The following is a 17,906-nucleotide window of genomic DNA, read 5'->3' as shown; positions in this document are numbered from 1 at the left end:
TTAGTCAGGGAAAGGAACAAGAGCCAGTGGGAGAAAAAGCAACCAGGGTCCCAGGGCCTGAATCCTTCAGAGAGGGAGGGTGGAGACCTAGGCCCTGAGTCAAATAAATGCACTACACGGCTGGGGACGACTACCAGCCACCCTCCACAGAGGGGAGCCATAGCCTAATAAGCAGACTGAGATTATGCCCTTTGAGGTCCCTTCCATAGTCACTAGGGCTGTCCCTTCATGGTCGCCAGAAAAGATGTTGCAGGAAAAAAAATGGGGCACGAGAGGATGGTCATGTCCCAGGTCTCGAGTGAGTCCCTGGGATAGGCTGCCAAGGGAGGGTCCTTGGCTTCGCGCAGGAAGGAATTCAACAGCAAGCCACAGAAAAGGGAAAGCAGGTTTATTTAGAGAGATGCACACTCCATAGTCAGAGTGTGGGCCAGCTCAGAAGACGAGAGGTGGCCCCAGGGCATGGGATCATCTGGAAAGTGAGAGGGGCCTCGGAGGTATGGGGGTGGTTAGTTTTTATGGGCTGGGTAATTTCATAGGATAACAAGTGGGAGGAATATTCTGACTACCTTGGAGAGAGGGTGGGGATTGCCAGAAGTTGGGGCACCACCCACTTTTTGGCCTTTTATGGTCATGGAGCCTGTGGGTGTGTCCTTTAGATGCTAATATATTACAATGAGCGTATAATACAGCTTGTGGTCTACCAGAAGTCAAACCTGCTATCTTAGGCCTAGGTGGCTGTGACCAGTTTATGTTGTATCCTCTTCTTCTTAATGGTTGTGTCATTCTTTTTATGGTTGTGCCCCCTGTCCCCTTCCTTCCTAAGATATACACACACACACATCCAGTGAATTGCCCAAACTCTTTACCACATGGACTATTTCCCTTCTTTGTCCTCAACTTCACAGAAGCCTGCTGAGTGTCATTCTCCACTGAGCCCTGCAATCCCGTTCCAAAAACTAAGGAAATGCACCAAATCTAAACTTCCCAGCTCACAGCGGCTACTTACTATTCATCAAAGGCCACCGTTCGGTGTGATCTCCAGGATGCGACAGAGCAAACGAATGTCTGTGTCCTGATAACCCGAGAAAATGACCAAAAGTGACTAAAACACCTCCCATCCAGCACACACAACATAAAACAGATGCGTGGTAACTGAGCTGTCACCTGAACACGTGACAAACATGCGAAGTATGATGAAAGAGGCAGATGCTAAGAATTAAGAATAAGGGTGTTGCCCTCCTGGACTGCCCTTCTCAGTCACTACAGTGAGAGCACGCAGCCAGCTGAGGCTGCAGTGAGAGACAAATGACCCTCGCACTTCAGTTTAGCGCGTTCTAAAAATACAATTTACAATTCAGCAATATCCTTGCTTTTTCTTTAGTCACTACAACACAAGCATGCCTCTTTGTTATCTCTAACTACATCTGCATGCAAAACACGCTCTCGCTAGGAAAATTTAAGTTCTGGAGAATCTAAACCCATTTTTCAAATTTGAAAGAGAGATGAAAAGAAAGGGAAAGGAGAGAGTAAAGGTGCATTTTATTCACGTGCAAAAAATGTAACTGAAAGCTGACTTCAGGTCCTCACCCCAACCCAGTAAATGAGGTATGTAACTTGTCCCCAAGTGGTTTCAAAATTACTATTTCGGCTATACGACTGTGCAGTGGAACCAAATCCGTCTTGATCCAAAAGCCGTGCCATTTACTTTCATGCGTAAGGAAATGCCAGTATTCTGCATGCGTGCGACAAGGAGGTTTCTCAGCCTTGGCACCGGCAACATCCAAATCGCCTCAGGGTGAGAACCCCGAAGTAGCCTCTGGCCTGTGCGCCTCTCTGAAGCCGCCACCCAGTCCATGAGCACACGCAGACTCCGTCCGCTGAGGCTGGCGGCTCCCCATGTTGCCCGGGCCCCCAGGGCAGGCAGAGAGATGCGAGGCTCACACAGCCCCACGGGCAACAGGCTCTGATCTCACCCGAGGTCCCCGCATCTCTGTACTCTTCACCACACAGAGCCACACCAACAGCAGCTGGTTTCCCAAGCTAGGCAGGGCATGCACCCACAGAACAGATTAAAATTAGGCACCCTAATTGTTAAACTGTCACTGCAAAAGCCGGGGATACCTTTTTTTCAGAAAATGAATAGGAGAATTAATGGAATTCTTCATTTGCTTGCATTTGTGGTACTCAGCCTGTCTTTTATTATCAAGGCAGTCATAAAAAAAATGCTTCAGCCACGTATGCAAACTAAATCATTAGTATTTTTCGCAATTACAGTTAACTGCTTATTTGTATTGCTGATCTCTTCTCTCCCAATTTCGTTCCCTTAATATTAGTGATATCGGAAATGCTTTAATAAAACAATCTCAGGCAATACAAGAGAAATAATCTCTATTACACACTTCTCCGATCCTACAGCTGCAGGACCACCCAGTAGTGACCTAGATCAGTCACCCAAGGATTGGCTACACCCCGGGAGCCGCAGGGCTCTCATTTCTGTGGGTCCAACAAGAGCTTGAGCACAGAGGGCCACGGGCAGGGGGTCTCCCTGGCTCCTTCCCAGAGCCGCCCCACCCCCCAAAATGGGAGACAGAGCCCAGAGCTCCCCTAGGCAGGTGGGTCCAGACGAGGAGAAGTGAGCCCACCCCAGGTGGGAGCTTTCTGTAACAGCTTCGATTTTATCTAAGAAATCAGGTGAGACGTACATCCTGCTGCGAAATGTTATATGCACGCATCCATGTTATTTGCATGTTTGTTTTAACGTTAAGGCGCTTTACGTAAGTGTCCAGCTCACGGATTTCACCCCCTTCTGGCCAGTCTTCTGATGCCCAGGAAGACGTGCCCACTTCCTGTGGCCACGCCCCCACCCGATCCCGCCCAGCGGCTTCCAGGGGCCCACCCTCCCTGCAGCGCCCTCACCAGCCAGAGGTCCTGCACTGCTCTGAGCCTCGCTAAGCAGACCCCTGTCACTCACACTGCAACTCTGAGGTTTGCCAGTTTGTGAGCAAACTTTCCCGTCTATGAGCTACGATCCCGAAAGGATGAGAATAAGGCTGGCAGCTGGGAGACTGAGCCAGGCGTGGAGAACAGATGTGATGGAGGTCAGGCCAGGGCCAGGGACCGGGAGCCAGAGCAGGGCCAGAGGCTGGGGGCAGGCACAGGAATAGGGGCCAGCAGAGGTGCCTCAGCACCTGGCTCCTCCAAAAATCAGAAAGCTCCACAGCACATACACAGTCCACGGCGAAGCAACAAAGAAAAGTTCGTATTCCAGTCCAACCACTGAAAGATGGTCTGATAACCAATTACAATTTATTCCTTTCTCCTCCACGTGAAGCCCCAGGAACACCAACTCGGCAGCTCAGCGAGCAGCCGCGAGCCCCGGCACTGAGGGCCCAAAACTGTGTGAGTGGTCACCGCTGTAAGACTAAAGCCCAAAGACGGGAAAGGGGGTGGGGGTGGGGTCACCACCAGAGCCAGATGAGACTGTCCTGGCCAGGGGAGGAACCATGTGACATGGGTCCACTGCCACCTCCTCGAGGACTTGTGGGTTGAGGGATGCAGGGGAAGAGGGGCATCCCCCACTGGCGGGCTCGGAAGATGATGCTGGTCCCATGGGAGCTGGGGGAGGGTGCGGGGCCGGGGATCTGGGTGCCTGGCTGATCGACAGGTCCGAGCCCTGCTGCAGCTGCCCTGGTCACTTTGGGACGCACCTCCGGACCAGCCTGAGCCCTGGAACGTGGCGACACAACTGCAAGACAAGAGAGCTGCTGCCGAGGGCCTGCCACATGGCAGCTGCGAGAGCGGCTGCTCGACCTTCCCGAGAACCAGCAGAGTCTGGAAGCGGGAGCAGCACATCCCAGGGTGGCGGGCAGCCTGGCCTCAGACGTCCCAGCCCGACGGAGCCCCCGGCCCTTTGCTGGGACAACACTCAAAACTCAAGTGCCCGAGAAAGCCCAACTTGCAAGGATCAAGAAACAAAGTATCTCCGCTTACAGATGAGGAACCGGGTGAGAAATGCACTCCACGGAGGGAGGATTTCATCACCCCAACCGCCATCAGATACACCCTCGTTCCAGAAACTCTGCTGTTCCTCATTAAGTGGGGGATGGCCAGAGGTGAGCAGCTCAAGCCAGTCCAACAGGGATCCCAAGAGGGGCTGACTTTCCCGGTTCACAGAGCTCGCGCGTGTGCACGTCTGCTTGTGTGCATGTGTGCACACGCGTCCTGTGTGCAGAGGAGGGCGCCCTGGCCAAGGCTGCACATCCCAGAACTTAGCCGTGAGCTGAAGAAGCTGCGAAGCAGAGGGCACGGGTGACAGACGGCCCAGAGGAGATGACCTGCCTCAAGGGCTGCCCTGCCCCCGGCCCCGGGGCAGCCCCGCCCTCCCAGGCTCAGAGGCCACCTCCAGCTTCCCTCGGCCATACTGGCTGCTGGTTCCTCACACTGTCTGACAGGGCTCTGCCCGGCAAAGAGCACAGGGCCAGCCACACCAACTTGATGCCCAGGAGAGCCTCCATCTCCAGCCCCGGTGAAAGCCCCCCGTCCCCCAGAAGGAAAACCTCCGAAGGGGGGTGGTGCAGGTCTGAGGTCCTCTGCCTCTTGCTCTGGCTGGGCCACCTTCCACCCCTGGGGACGTGCGTCTGTACCAGGCCTGCGCCCCCGGCTCTCAGGGTGTCACACTTAATCCTCACAACACACTCTGACCGCGCAGCAGAGGAAAGTGAGGCGGGGACGGTGCGTAAGCGCCACGGAGCAGCTTGGCTGCACCAGGCTGCACCAGGACACGCATCCGGGCCCCTTTCCACGACGCCAAGCCCCTCACCACCCTGCTTCTGTGATCCAGCAGTGCATCCCAGCGTGAGGCCTGCGCTTCCTGCCTAGGGGTGGGCAGCTTTACTGTGCGTTCCAACTCGTGCGTACACAGAAAGGCAAGGGGTCAGAGCACCGCCTGGCTCAAACCTAAGTCCCCACCGCCAAGCTACCTGCGCCGGGTGTCAGCTTCCCAGCAGTCAGCTGGGAGTGGTAAGGAGAGCCAAGTCGCAGGGGCGCAGCGCGCTAGCAGACAGCGGTCAACAGCAGCACAGAGCCCGGCACTAAAGAAGCACCACAGGACACCGGTGGGAGCTCCCAGCCGGGGGCACGGGAACTGAGCAAGGCCAGCGGAGCTTCTTCCTCTCACGCCGCACCGCAGGTCTGGGAGCCGGGCCCTCCACCTCGTCATCTTATCCGACCTGAGCCCGAAAACATCCCTCCATGACAGAAATTCTCGTGCCCACTTTGCAGATGGGAGGACTGAGGCACAGGGAGACTGAGGCTGTGGAGCCCAGATCTGTCGGAGCCTCTGGGCCCTGCACACGGGCAGATGTTACCGGCGGGGCTTGGCCGACATGCCCTGCACTGTACCTTCTCAGGACACCCCGGCATCTGCCCACCTCTGCCCAGGGCAGGAAAGCTGACGTGGGCTCAGCCTCTCCCCAGAGCATCCTCAGACACCACACTGGGCCTCTCAGGTTGCCTGGAATCAGCCCTGAGGGCAGCGGGTCAGTCAGCAGGCAGGGCCCAGTCCCCTCCATCTCATGGCTCCACTGCCCCCACTCTAAGGGCTTCTCCACGAGACTGTCACATCCTGCAGAGGGAGAGACCAGAGGACTCACCCTGATGAGCTTCTGTTGCCAACTGGTCAGCTGCCCCTGACCTCCAGGGCCCAGGGTACGACCAGGAAGAAGGAAATGCCAGGAGACTGGGGGGCCCACGTCCACTGCCACAGAAGGCCTGGTGAAGGCCTCACGTCCAGACCCTCCTGAGCTCTCGACTGCCCCCTCGGTGAACGGGGACCAGCTCCCTCCAGAGCTGCCGCAGGATTCCGTGAGATGAGGTCTATGAAATGGTCGGCATGGCCCTGCGCACAGTGGGCCCACACGAAAGGCCATTCTGGAACTGAGGCTGGGGCTGCGGAGAACAAGGGGCCCCGTGGAGGGCGCTGCCCACCGGTTCGCACCTCAGCATCTGTCCCCTCCCTCTCCTTCCCACCACCAGCGACTGCCCTAGGAGGGAAGCTGACTCCCCAGCCAGCTTCTGCAAGAGGCTGAGCCACTCAGGGCATTCCATACCCTTGACCAAAGCGACAGTCCAGCGTGGACCAGTGGCCTAAGCCAAGCCAGTGAAGGACGTTCTGCTGAGGCAAAGGTGCTGTCTGTCCTGACGGGCAGGAACCAGCAAGTGTGTATCCTGCGAGGAGCCGGCAGGGCCGTCTCCGGACCAGGAAGCAGACTCTCCCAAGACGGGAAAGAAACAAGGTCTTGATGAGGCCGCAGAGGAGCTGGATCAAGCCCTGCCTGAACCCTACATTCACCTGCACTTTCCCAGAAAGCAGCTCAGTCAATTCCCTGAAGCACACAGTGCTCTCTGAACCTGCTTGGAGAGACCGCTTCTAACGGAGGGCTACCAGAACAGCTTTCTGCTCAATACTGAGAGCTGCTCACAAAAAATCCTGTGAAAGTGTAGGTCCCGTGATCCCAGGGAGGACACAACCTGATCCTGGCCTGTTTCTCCATCCACCAGAGGCCACCTGATCCTACAGCACGGTCACTTGCCACCCCCCCACATACACACCCACAGAGCCACCCATGGAGGGCTGCGCCCATGGAGTGCCAGAAGCACCCAGCCTCTCCCGTCTCTAAATCCTACACTGCCCTCCTCCTGGGAGCACTGCCCCTTCACCCTGCCACCAGGAGCCGGCCCCAGTCTCCACCCACCATCTGAGCACTCAGGCCACGCAGCTTTCCTCGAGCCACTTACTGCCACGTGGGGCAGCCTTCTGAGGCCAGCTGCAGGTGAGGGGCATGCTGTCCTTAAGGGCCCTGCTGGTGCTTGATAAACAACAGTGAAGAGGAGGGGAAGCGCGCAAACTCGCTACTGGGTTTGTAACACACATTCACATCGTCCCAGGACGCCCCCTTTTCTGGACACCAGGAAGCACCACGGACAGCAAAGGCGGTGTGAAACGCCCATCACCCCTGTTCACGGATCACCCTCGGGGCGGGACCTCAGCACCTCCGACCCAGGGACGAATCACACAGCAGCCACGGCCCAAGTGCAGCAGGGCAGCCACTGCCCCGTCCAGGCCCCGCGCGCCGAGCGCCTAACACGCAGGGCAGCGCCCTCGGAGCTGACGGCGCTCCATGCACAGCTGAAGGGATGCTGCTGAGCTTTCAAGAACGGGGTCTCTGTGAGCTACGAAAGAGTGCCTGCGAGGACAAACACAGAAAACAACTCACTCCCAAACGTGACTGAGGTCCTTCGGGGACGCACTCACCTGGCCGTGACTTCGGCAGACGCAGGCGCCGGGTTACGGTCAGGGTAACTGACATCAAAGGCCCAGTCACCAGCCCTCCCCTGGCAGACAACATCCCACCTGAGACCTGCCCGCAGAAATGGGGAGAGGAGCCGCGCCACGGGGAGAGGCTCGTGGGCCCACCACCCCTTTCGGCCTCCAGGGAGGAGCCCTCCTCCCATCCTCCTGAAGAGACAGGCAACGCCAGCCAGGTGAGGTCACGGTGAAGCTGAGCTCTCAGGCCCGGCCTCCTGCCACAACACCCACTTTCTGCCCTCAGCACCCCCGAGCCTTGGAAAGCAAAGCACCCATGTCTGCGGAAACCCTCTCGTACACTGCAGGCCAACCAGCGCCACGATAAACAGAATTAACACGTCCACAAGCTAGACCCTTAGCCCCACACACATAAGGTGACCCGAGGAGCCACAAGGAGAAGAAGGCCCCTGAAGCAAGAGCAGAGGCCCACCTCATGCCTCCTTGCTCTTTCAGCTCTGTCCCCTCCTTACCTAGAGGAATCCTGAAAATCATAGCTCTGCCAAAATGCAGCCCACATTTGGATGAACACAATCCACTCCGACACAGGAAGACATTCTTATTCGGGGAAGGATTTAGGGGATGCACTTTAACACTACTGTTTGTTAACTCCAAATCCCAAAAGGTCAGCTCTCCGTCAGCCCCGGGAGGTGAGGTGGATGCTCCTCCAGTGGGGCGGATCCCACCCAAGGCTCGGGCCGCTGGGGCAGAGGAGGCCGCCTGCAGCTGCCCGGCCCAGCCCGTGCTCCTTGGGGGCTCTTAGCAGAAACGACACTGAGGATGTCGCAGGTCGACTGCTGCCCAGGCTGACGGCGGGCGGGCGGGCGGTGGGGAGCGGCAGGGGATGCGCTCAGGCTGCTGCAAAACTGGCCAGACCTGGACCATAAAAGTGAAAGGAAAACAAGGCGCTCGCGAGGAAACAGAATTCGGCACTAAGTGCTCCCGTGACGTGTCCTTCAATGGGTCCCTCCAGCCCAGAGGGCCGGGAAGGAATGACACCACAGCCCCTACGCTGGCAAAGGAAGGTTTTTCCAAAGAATGGGACTGAAACCTCCTCTTATGGCCTTTTCAGTGCAAAATCCTATGTGAATTTTATAGCAGTGAGGGTTTTGATCCACTGTGGCGCTTCCCGACCGCTTCTTTACAACTCTTCGTAAAGGTCCACGATGGCTGAGAGCCACACCCCAGGAGAGTGGTTATACTCCTAATTTTCACTCATCAACCACAGGCCCCTGCCCTGGAGGGTCGCAAGCCCCGGTGGACAACTCCACTCCCACCCCCAGTGTCCACGGCCCCAGAGATGGAGTGCAGGCAGGCTCATCAGGCCCCTCTGACCCCTCAGCCCTCTTGGGGCTGGAATGTCAGTTCTGCGGGGAGCCCTGAGCATCACCTCGTAAGACCTACACCCCCCACCAACTTGCTCATCACCCTTCACCACGTTCTGCCGACCTGCTGGGGTCCTGCTTCAGCCAAGGCACCCGATGACACAGTGTCTGCCAGGAAAGCCCCTGCGGGGGGGGCTCAGAAGCAGGTTTTCACTCCTAATGGAGGAGAAGCTGGCTCAAGTCCCTTCCAGAATGTTCCCAACACTGACCCCCGGGGTCCAAGTCCTGACAGCTACTCTAAGGAGTCCCGGACCTAGAAGGGGGCTCTCAGCCACACTGGCAGAAGGGAGGAAGGAAGGAGGGAGGGAGGCAGGGAAGGAGGGAGGGAGGGAGGGAGAGAGGGAGGAGGGAGGGAGGGAGGGAGGAGGGAGGAGGGAGGGAGGAGGGAGGGAGGGAGGGAGGAGGGAGGAGGGAGGGAGGGAGGAGGGAGGGAGGGAGGAGGGAGGAGGGAGGAGGGAGGAGGGAGGAGGGAGGAGGGAGGAGGGAGGAGGGAGGAGGGAGGGAGGAGGGAGGGAGGGAGGAGGGAGGAGGGAGGAGGGAGGAGGGAGGGAGGAGGGAGGGAGGAGGGAGGGAGGAGGGAGGAGGGAGGGAGGGAGGAGGGAGGGAGGGAGGAGGGAGGGAGGGAGGAGGGAGGGAGGGAGGAGGGAGGGAGGGAGGAGGGAGGGAGGGAGGAGGGAGGAAGAGCCACCTCACTTGAGGATACTCCAGCCCCCCTTGCTGTGGGCAGCCCTAGCTTCTTGCCAGAGCCTGGGGGACAGCGCCACGCTGCAAGCACGCGCTCCAGAGAGGGGCCGGCTGGGCCACAGGCCGCGGGGGCCTCGACCAGGTTAGACCAGCAGAGGCCAGGCACGTGGCACCTCACAGGAAACAGCGAGCACAGAGGGTCAGAAGCCTCGATTGCGCATAAGCATCCGGCACACACGTGAAGCAGCAAGGCAGCCAGCCTGTCTGTCAGTGCAGCTCATCCCTCCTCCCGCGCTGCGGCCCTGGAGCCCTCAGGGCCGGGCCACCATCCTGCCCGCCGGCCTTTCCACCCTGCGGCAGCCCCGCTGCTCCGGCTGAAGAGGACCACGCTCCACTCCCAGCCCTCCTGTCTTCCCTCATCTGAGCCTGGGTCCTCCACCCTGCTGCCCGCCACAGGCCCCCTGCCCCCCAGCCTCCCACGGCCTGGTGCACCTGTGTGTGGTTATGCCCATGCCTACCCCATCCCCACCGATGTCTAAGCTCCTTGCGGTTCAGAGCTTCCTGCCCGAGACAGGGCCACAGGGCCTGCCTCTGCCCGCCCCAATGCAGGAGCATCTGTGCAACTCCTCCGCTCTCACGGAAGACTTCCTACATGCGTTAGGTGCGGGCTTAGTATTTGCAAAATTATAACCGACCAATCAGAAACGTTCAAGAGACAGGCTCCCTACCACCGCCACCGCCAGGGCTCCGCCACCCAAGACAGGCCAGTGGTAGCGGCACGGGGGGGGGGCACCAAAATTTCTCTTCCCAAGTTTGCGGAAGACCCACCGCAGCCAACAGTGGCACGCGAACCAGCTGATGGTCGCTCCCACAAGGTCACACAGCTCCGCCAACCACGGGCAGAACAGCACTCCCACCGGGGAGGCCAGCTCAAGGCTTCCAGGCCCTAAGAGCTGCCCAACCGTCACAAGCTCAAACATCGACCCAACAAAAGCGCTTGACCCATGCAGACAGAATACCTCATAAACAACAGTAAACTAACACAGCCTGACATTCGCATTTTTAAACACAGCGGACTCCAAAATGTTTACAGACACGACCATAGGAAGGTATCATGTTAAAACTATGAGGTTGAATAAGAAATGATTAAATAACGTCATTAATTCCAATTTGAAACAAGCAGGGGAGCGGCTGGCCACCTGGAACACTGGCACCCTGGGTGATCCGGCGGAGGGACAAGCCGTGCGCACTGGCTGGGCCCCAGGCACAATGGCCCCATTTGCCACTTGATGGCTGTGTGTTTAAGGCCCTTCTTCCTCTCGTTCCTCTCTGCATCACAAAACCCACTTCAGTTGTATTTATTGCAGCTACTTAAAAGCACATAATCTCCAAAATCAGAACCTAGAAGTTCCCAGATTGAGGCAGAAAGGAAGCAGGCAATCCCAGAGCACAGGCAGATACCCAGAAGGTGCTATGAGGCCAAAGGACCAGTCCACATCTAGGCTCTCCTCCCAAGGCCTTCGCTGTGCCGTGCATCCAGCCACGCATTCGTTCATTCATTCAGGCACTGCCAAGCACTGGGCACAAAGCAGGCAGGAGGCCCTCGGGGCCCCTCCACCCCGTGGAGCCCCACCCCCCCCCCACCGCTGGTAAGAGAGGTGACATTAAACCACTAATGTCGCAATGAGCTATTGAAATTACACAAGCGGATCCTGTTGGGAAGGAGTAAAAAGGATGTGAGGCCATGTTTAACAGGGGACCAAAGGCTGAGCTTGGATTGAGGGATCAAAGACAGAGATGAAGAGAGGAAGTTCCAAGAACTGGAAACAGTGTGTGCAAAGGCCCTGGGGCCAAAGGGGGCTTACTGGAGAGCAAGGAAGCAAAGCAGGTAGAGGCTGAAGCTCAGTGAGAAGGACAGGTGCTATCAGACAAGGCAGGCCTTCCAGGATCCTAAGACATGACAGGGTTTTGAGCATGGTAATGACGGGTACGGCTCTGCCTTGGTCAAGACCACATAGGTGCCATCGGCAGCACAACCTGGGCCAGAGCCTGCCCAGACCCAGGAGGCCAGCACTGCCTTGGAGAGCTCACGAGAGTCAGAGAAACAAATCCCCTAAATTCTTCCAATGTTAAGCATATGTATCAACTTACCAAGGACTTGGTTTTCCTCCTTTATAAATACTGGGGTTGAAGAGTTATTTCCCCCCCATGGAAATATCAGCCTTTTTAAAAAAAGTATTACTATTAAAAAGTCACACAGGCTTACAGAAAAATTTATACAATACCAACATGTATAAAAAGACAATGAAAGTCACTCGCATCCCATTTTCCTGACACCCCAGAAGGCCACTGTTATCACTTTAGAGACCCAAGTTCTTAAAAACAGAAGGGGTGGGTCCTGTTCCGGACCTGCTTTTTTCACTTAACACACTGCACACTTCTGCTGACATTTGAGCCTGTGCATAGATTTCCACAGGATGAAAATACCACAATGTATTTAATAAGTATCACCTTTATAAATAATGTAGCAATTACATCCTGTACGCATCTGGATATACATGTGCTGATCATACCCCTTCCTAAGAATAAATTCCAATAAGTAAAATTGCTGGAACAAAAGGAATGACCATTTAAAAATTTGACACATAAAACTTCTCTGGAGAGTAACTAAATAATTAATAATTAACAACAGCCAAAACTTATATTGTGCTTACTGTGTGCCAGGCCCTATTCTAAGCACTTTCCGTGTATTAACTTAAATTTTACAAAACCCATGTAAGATAAAAATTATTATTTTCACCACCAAGAGGCGCCATCAAACTTAGCCTATGCTAATATGGTGGGCATAAACAAAATCTTTCAGCTAAATCTCTTTATTAGTAAAGCTAAGTCTTTTTTATTATTAGCCACTGGGATTTGCAGATTTATGTGCTTTGCTCATCATGCAAGAGGGATGCTCATCCTTTTCTTATTGGTTTGCAAAAGCTCTTTACATGTTGACTATTGAGCATATATAGGCATAATAAGTTGTAGATTTTTTTTCTCTGTCACTTAACCTCACTTATAGAGTCTTTTGACAAAGAGAATTTTCTTTAATTCTTATACTGTTAAATCTGTCGATATTTTCATTAAAGTTTCTGGCTTGGTGTTAAAGGAGAATGGATTAAGTCAGTGATTTTTCAAAGTTTCTGAAACTTTCTTCCAAGATAATCCTACAGACAAGAGTGAAGGCCAGCCTACTCTGGCTGAAGTGGACGTGGGGCACCAGGTGCCCTCCACTACCCTCACCTGCCCCCATGCAGCCTCAGGAGAAGATCCAAGCGTGGGACACAGCCAACCCCGGCCGACAGCATTGTTCAGATCCTTTCCAGTTCTACAATGCCACACACAGCACAGAGGACAGCATGAGAAAGCCAGGATTATTTCCCAGACCCTACTGAAACACAGAATCACATATGACAGCTCCGACACCACCCAATGCAACACTAAAAGGTATTCCAAACTGTCCTCTTCTCAAAGAGGCTACACTCTCCCAAACACCTCGATGGGCAATGCTTAACTTCAACTTCAAGACCGTCGGGGGCCTGGAAGCAGAGGCACGGAAGAGAGAGAATCAACATTTGGGACTCAACACAGCAAGGGGTACCAGATGCTACATTTTCACATCTGTCTCAGGTTCCTCCTCTGCAAAATGGGTGTGGTAGCAGCCACCTCCTGAGGCTGTGCAGAGAGAGAAAGGGGGTACACATGACAAGTACTTATGTCAGCTTGTAGCCCCAAGTAGGTGCTCATTAAACAGTCGCTACTGGTCTATGTTACATTTACAGTTGACCCTTGAACGGCCTGGGGGTAAGGGGTGCCGACACCCCCCACAGTGGAAAACCTGAGTTATCAGTCAGCCCTCCGTATCCACAGTTCCACGTCCCAGATTCAATCAACCACAGATTGTACAGTACTACAGTACGAACTGAAAAAAGTGCACAGGTAAGTGCACCTGCACGGTTCAAGCCCATGTTGTTCAAGGGTCAACTGTACGAATATCACGATCTCCCCACCAGGAAAGAGGAAAACTAGTCTGGTTTCCACATCCGCTGCTACAGAAGCCGATCTGTCCCCACGGTGATGTGGAGGGTCGCTGTGGAGGCAGCCTGTGGAGGGCCCTGGCCCTTCCTCCCGGGAAGTGAGGAGAAGGCAGGTCAGTCAGAAAAGGCAGCAGAGGCGCCGCCCGCTCCCTAAACAGGTCCGCCCACCCCACCTCCTCGCTCACACAAGCCCAAGAGGAGAAAATGACCTTATGAATAGAACTCGCTGATCTCAGATCAGTGATGCTTCTCCCAGAAGAAATGTTCCGGGAACACACGCTGCTAAGGTGTGCAGGGATGCAGCATCACTGCTGACACGGGGCCCCTCATCTGACCTGAACCAGAGATGCTGTTCCTTCCTCTAAGGCAAGGCCAAAAGCCCTGAGCCCACCGCACACCAGAGCACACGCTGACTGACAGTCTTGAGACTGAAACCAAGCCCCCTCCAGACTGGCTCCCCGGGCCCTACCCCAGGACCAGCGGGGGCTGCAACCACCAGGGCAGGAACTCGCCCTCTGCCTAGAACAGCGGGGGCTCAGGCTCAGCTTCTCAGGCCGCGGAGTGAGGGAGCAACCGCAGAGGCGGGGCTGGCGTGGACCCCCAGCCGCACAGGCAGTGATTCTGGTCCAGGGACCCAAAGCCCGGCCACAGCCTGTCGCCCCGGGACCCCCAGTGGCAGTTGTCTCCCGTCCTCTGCATCTCCCACGCTCCCTCCCTCCATCAGGTACCAATCTATTTCTCACGGTAGCTTCCCAGTGATGAAAACCCAGCGTTTTCAACAGAGAACGGTATGGACGAATTCTCCAGGAGTGATGAAATGTTTCTTCTGCTCTGGCAATTACGACGGCAGAAAGTCGCCTTTCCTCGGGTGCCACCCCCAACATCAAAGGATGAGAATTCAAAGCTATTCATGCTGCATTGAAACCTCACAATGCAGCTGGAAAATGGAAGTCGATTACTGGACATAAATATGCAGTAGTTAAAAGGAAAGAGTTATAACGAAATTCAACTGCAGCAACCCCACAATGTGCGGAAACTTCCAGAACTGGAGTCCTCCTGGGAAACGTCAAGAGGGGCATCCTTAGAAAGCAGGTTTCTGACCACTGAGTCAAGATCTGCGCTCAGGTGGCACATGGCCTGGGTGCCATGTTGTCTTGTCCATCTGGCTCCAGCAACAGGGCCCAAGGCCTCTGAGAACATGGCATTGAGAGATTTTTATTTTGCATGGCTGTGAAGCCGCTGACCACAGAACATTCTCTCTTGGCTCAGGGCTGCTTAGGCCACATCTGTCCTTGGTCCCTAGGCCTCGCAGGCCTCCGTGTAGACCACAGTCATCCACCCGCGCACACACCCCCAGCCCAGGGCTCTCCCAGGGGCACTCTTGCTGCCAGCTCCCCTCGAAGGAGAGAGAACTAACCCTAAAGAGGGCAGTGTTACATCTGCCTGCCGCATAAATCCTTCTTCTTTTCTGATTGATTACTGCTCTCTTTAGGAAGGTATGTGATCTTTAAAATAAAAGCCCAGAACACAGAAAGCTATAGGAGTCTAACAATGTGTCAGGGTGTGTGTTTTTAAGGCAGGAAAATACTTCCCTCCCACACAAATGTGAGTTCTGGGGAAAGATGCCACAGATCCAAGGGAGGAGAATATCTGGGAAAGCTTCATGGGTCTTAAAAATAGATAATTGAACACAGATTTTAGAATTCTCAGGAGCTACCTGAAAAAAAGAAAAAAAAAATGAAATCTCACATATTTTTGATATCCAAAACTCCATTCTGATGAAACTTCTAAGAGGGTGGCATTTTGCATTTCCAATTATAATAGAGTAATTGTGTTGCCATAGTTACTGCAAAATTCTGCAATAACTTTTGTTGCTTTGTAATTGCTGTAGTGTATATTTGTGTACAAGCAGCTGAGTTTTGTCAATTCAATCCCTCTCCCTCCCTCCCCACCCCACCCGCCCAATCACCACCACCACCTTTCCTGGCTCCATCCAAAGCACAGAATTATCAGAAGAAACTCAAACTCCAAGCAACCACCATCATATTACAAAAGAAAAAGTGAAACCAGGCCAAGGTGCAAACCCACCAGTATCCCCCCAATCTTGCTGGGCTGGCGCTGGGCGAGGGCTCTTTACATGTTTACTCCCAGACCTCCTGTGCTTAGGTGGTCTGTGGGAATAAACAGAAAAGCCTAAATAGAGAAAAGAAGGGAAGCAAAGTAACTACACAGGCCCTTTCCTCCCTCACCGAGGGCAGGCAGAGCCGCTGCAAGCAATTAGGTAGGTCTCTACAGTAATGCAATTAGGATTTAGTTAAGAAAGTCATTAGTTTTAAAATAACTTGAGTTTAATTTATGCAACACTTTATTTGAAAATTGTGTCACAGCAGGTCAATCTGCAACATGCAATAAAGGGAACGTTCACGTCAGCTGCTGCGAGTTATTACAAATTTTGGATGTGCGTTAAATGATTACACTGGGTCCCACCCCCGGCCTTTCCAACTGATACGCACGATCTCCTGCTGTAACAGTGTCAAATAATTCAACGCTAAATGTAAATACGAGATAATTTCCTTCTAATTCCATGGTGTGTGCTTGCAATGCCGGGAAACGCGGCTCCCGTCATCTGGGCAGGACGGGGCCGCAGCTCGGCCTGTGGGAAGCCTGCGGGCACCCACTCGGGTCGTGGACACCCCCACCCCCGCCGTTCCGGTCCGGGGCACACACCAGGCGACGGCGCACCCCGCCCGCCAGCCCCGGGAGGGACGTTTTTCTGCAAACTCACAGCCTCGACAAAGTTACATAAACGGCGCCCGCCCGGGCTCGGGAGCCCCCGGCCCACCTGCCGAGGGCTCGGCCTGGACCGGTGCGGGCGCCCGGGGCCCGCCGGCCGTCCTGCCCCCGCCCCGCGGCGGCCCTCGCCGGCCGGGGCTGCAGGGGAAGGTCCGGGACGGGCTCCGGCTCAGCTCCGGACACCCGCGGGCCGGCGCCACGCGCGGCCTGGGCGCACGGGCCGGACCGGGCCGGCCGGGCGGACCCCGGCGTCCACCTGCCGGGCCGGGCGGCGGGGGCGTGGAGGCCGGCGGGCGGCCTGCGGGCGGGCGGGGAGCGGACAATGGCCCGCGGGCCGGGCCGGGGCAGCGCTTACCGCGGCGGCGGCGGCGGCGGCGGGCGCTCTAGCCCAGCGCGGACGCTCCGAGCCGCATCTCCTCAGCCTGCGCCGCCACCACCACCGCGGGCGGCGGGCGGGCGCTCGGGCGGCGGCGACAGCGGGGACGCGGCCGCGGCGCGCCGGGCCCAGGCGGCTGAGGCAGCGGCGCGGGCGGGCGGGCGGCGGGCGGGCGCGCGGGCTCGGGCGAGGCGGCGGCGGGGACGGTGCTCCGCGGCGGCGGCCCCACAACCTCCCCTCCTCATTCACAAAAAATTGACCCACGTTGAACCATGATGCTGCTCCCCCCGCCAGCACCGAGCCGAGCGCTGATAGGCCAACCTCGACGCCCGTCAGCCGCCCCGGCCCCTCCTCCCCGCCGGCGGCCCTGCAGCCATTGGCCGCGGCGGCCTTGCATCACCTCCCCTCGCGGGCCCCTCCCTCCCGCCCGGTTTCTAATGAAGAGCTCGTCAATTACGGCTCGGCCCCGCCCTCCGCCCGCCCTCCCCGGGCGCCCGGCCGCCCTTCCATTGGCCCGCTGGGGCTGTGGGTACAGCCCCGCTTGCGCCCGCCCCTCGGCCCGCGGCAGCCAACCGCCAGGCCAGACGCCCTACGAAAGGCAGGGATGCTCCACCCCCCGCCCGCCTTCCCCTACCCGTCCCGATCCCCATTGGCTACTGGAGCTGCCAGTCCCAGGGGCGGGGCTATCAGAGGACGCGCCAGGCGCCAGCCGCTGGGCGCTTGGCGGTTGAGAAAGTGCAGGGAGCCTGGTCGGGTGGTGACTGTAAACACGGGCCCTGGCAAGCCCCACTCGCAGCCCCCAGAGAGCTGTCCCGCGCCGGCCCATTGGTCAGAACTGCGTGCCTGCGCGCCTGCTCGGCCCAGGCCGGGGCGCAGGCTCAGGCGGGGAGCCGGTAGGGCCCGGCCGCGGTCTCCATCTTGGGTACTGGCAGTGGTCACGTGGTGCTGCCTGCTCCCGGAGACGCAGGGGCGGTGCGAAGGGCGAGTGCGCAGGCGCGGCGGGCTCCACCCTGCCCCGCGGCGGGAACGCGGCCTTTGGGGTGGGGGGCCGGGCCGGTTGGCCTTCCCGGCGGGCGTGGGGCGGCCGCAGTGCGCCTGCGCCGGCGGGAGGGCCCGGTCTGCGCGAGCGCGCTGTGGGCGTGAGTCCGAGTCCGAGTTCCTCGGCCCGGGGCGGCGGCGAAGGTCGGCCCCCTAGGTGGTCCCAGACGCGTCCACGCCGCGCG

The 17,906-nt window shown here is 56.9% G+C and overlaps 1 protein-coding gene across 3 annotated transcripts in view; it reads right to left on the bottom strand.

Moving 5' to 3' along the window:
* The window catches only part of HDAC4 (histone deacetylase 4), a 284,717-nt gene extending 267,777 nt beyond the window's left edge, over nt 1–16,940 (bottom strand). For all 3 annotated transcript variants that reach the window (XM_089916114.1, XM_089916117.1, XM_089916115.1), the window contains exon 1: nt 16,663–16,940. The gene's annotated coding sequence lies outside the window, so the exon portion shown is untranslated. The remainder of the gene's footprint in view (nt 1–16,662) is intronic.
* Nucleotides 16,941–17,906: the final 966 nt, after the last annotated feature.

Source organism: Delphinapterus leucas, chromosome 8 (genome assembly GCF_059928025.1).
Source record: "Delphinapterus leucas isolate spDelLeu-1000000601 "Yukka" chromosome 8, BTC_Dleu_Yukka2, whole genome shotgun sequence".
NCBI classification, from domain to species: Eukaryota; Metazoa; Chordata; class Mammalia; order Artiodactyla; family Monodontidae; genus Delphinapterus; species Delphinapterus leucas.
The sequence above is the reverse complement of the archived record's forward strand: the minus strand, read 5'-3'. Positions and strand labels throughout refer to the sequence as shown.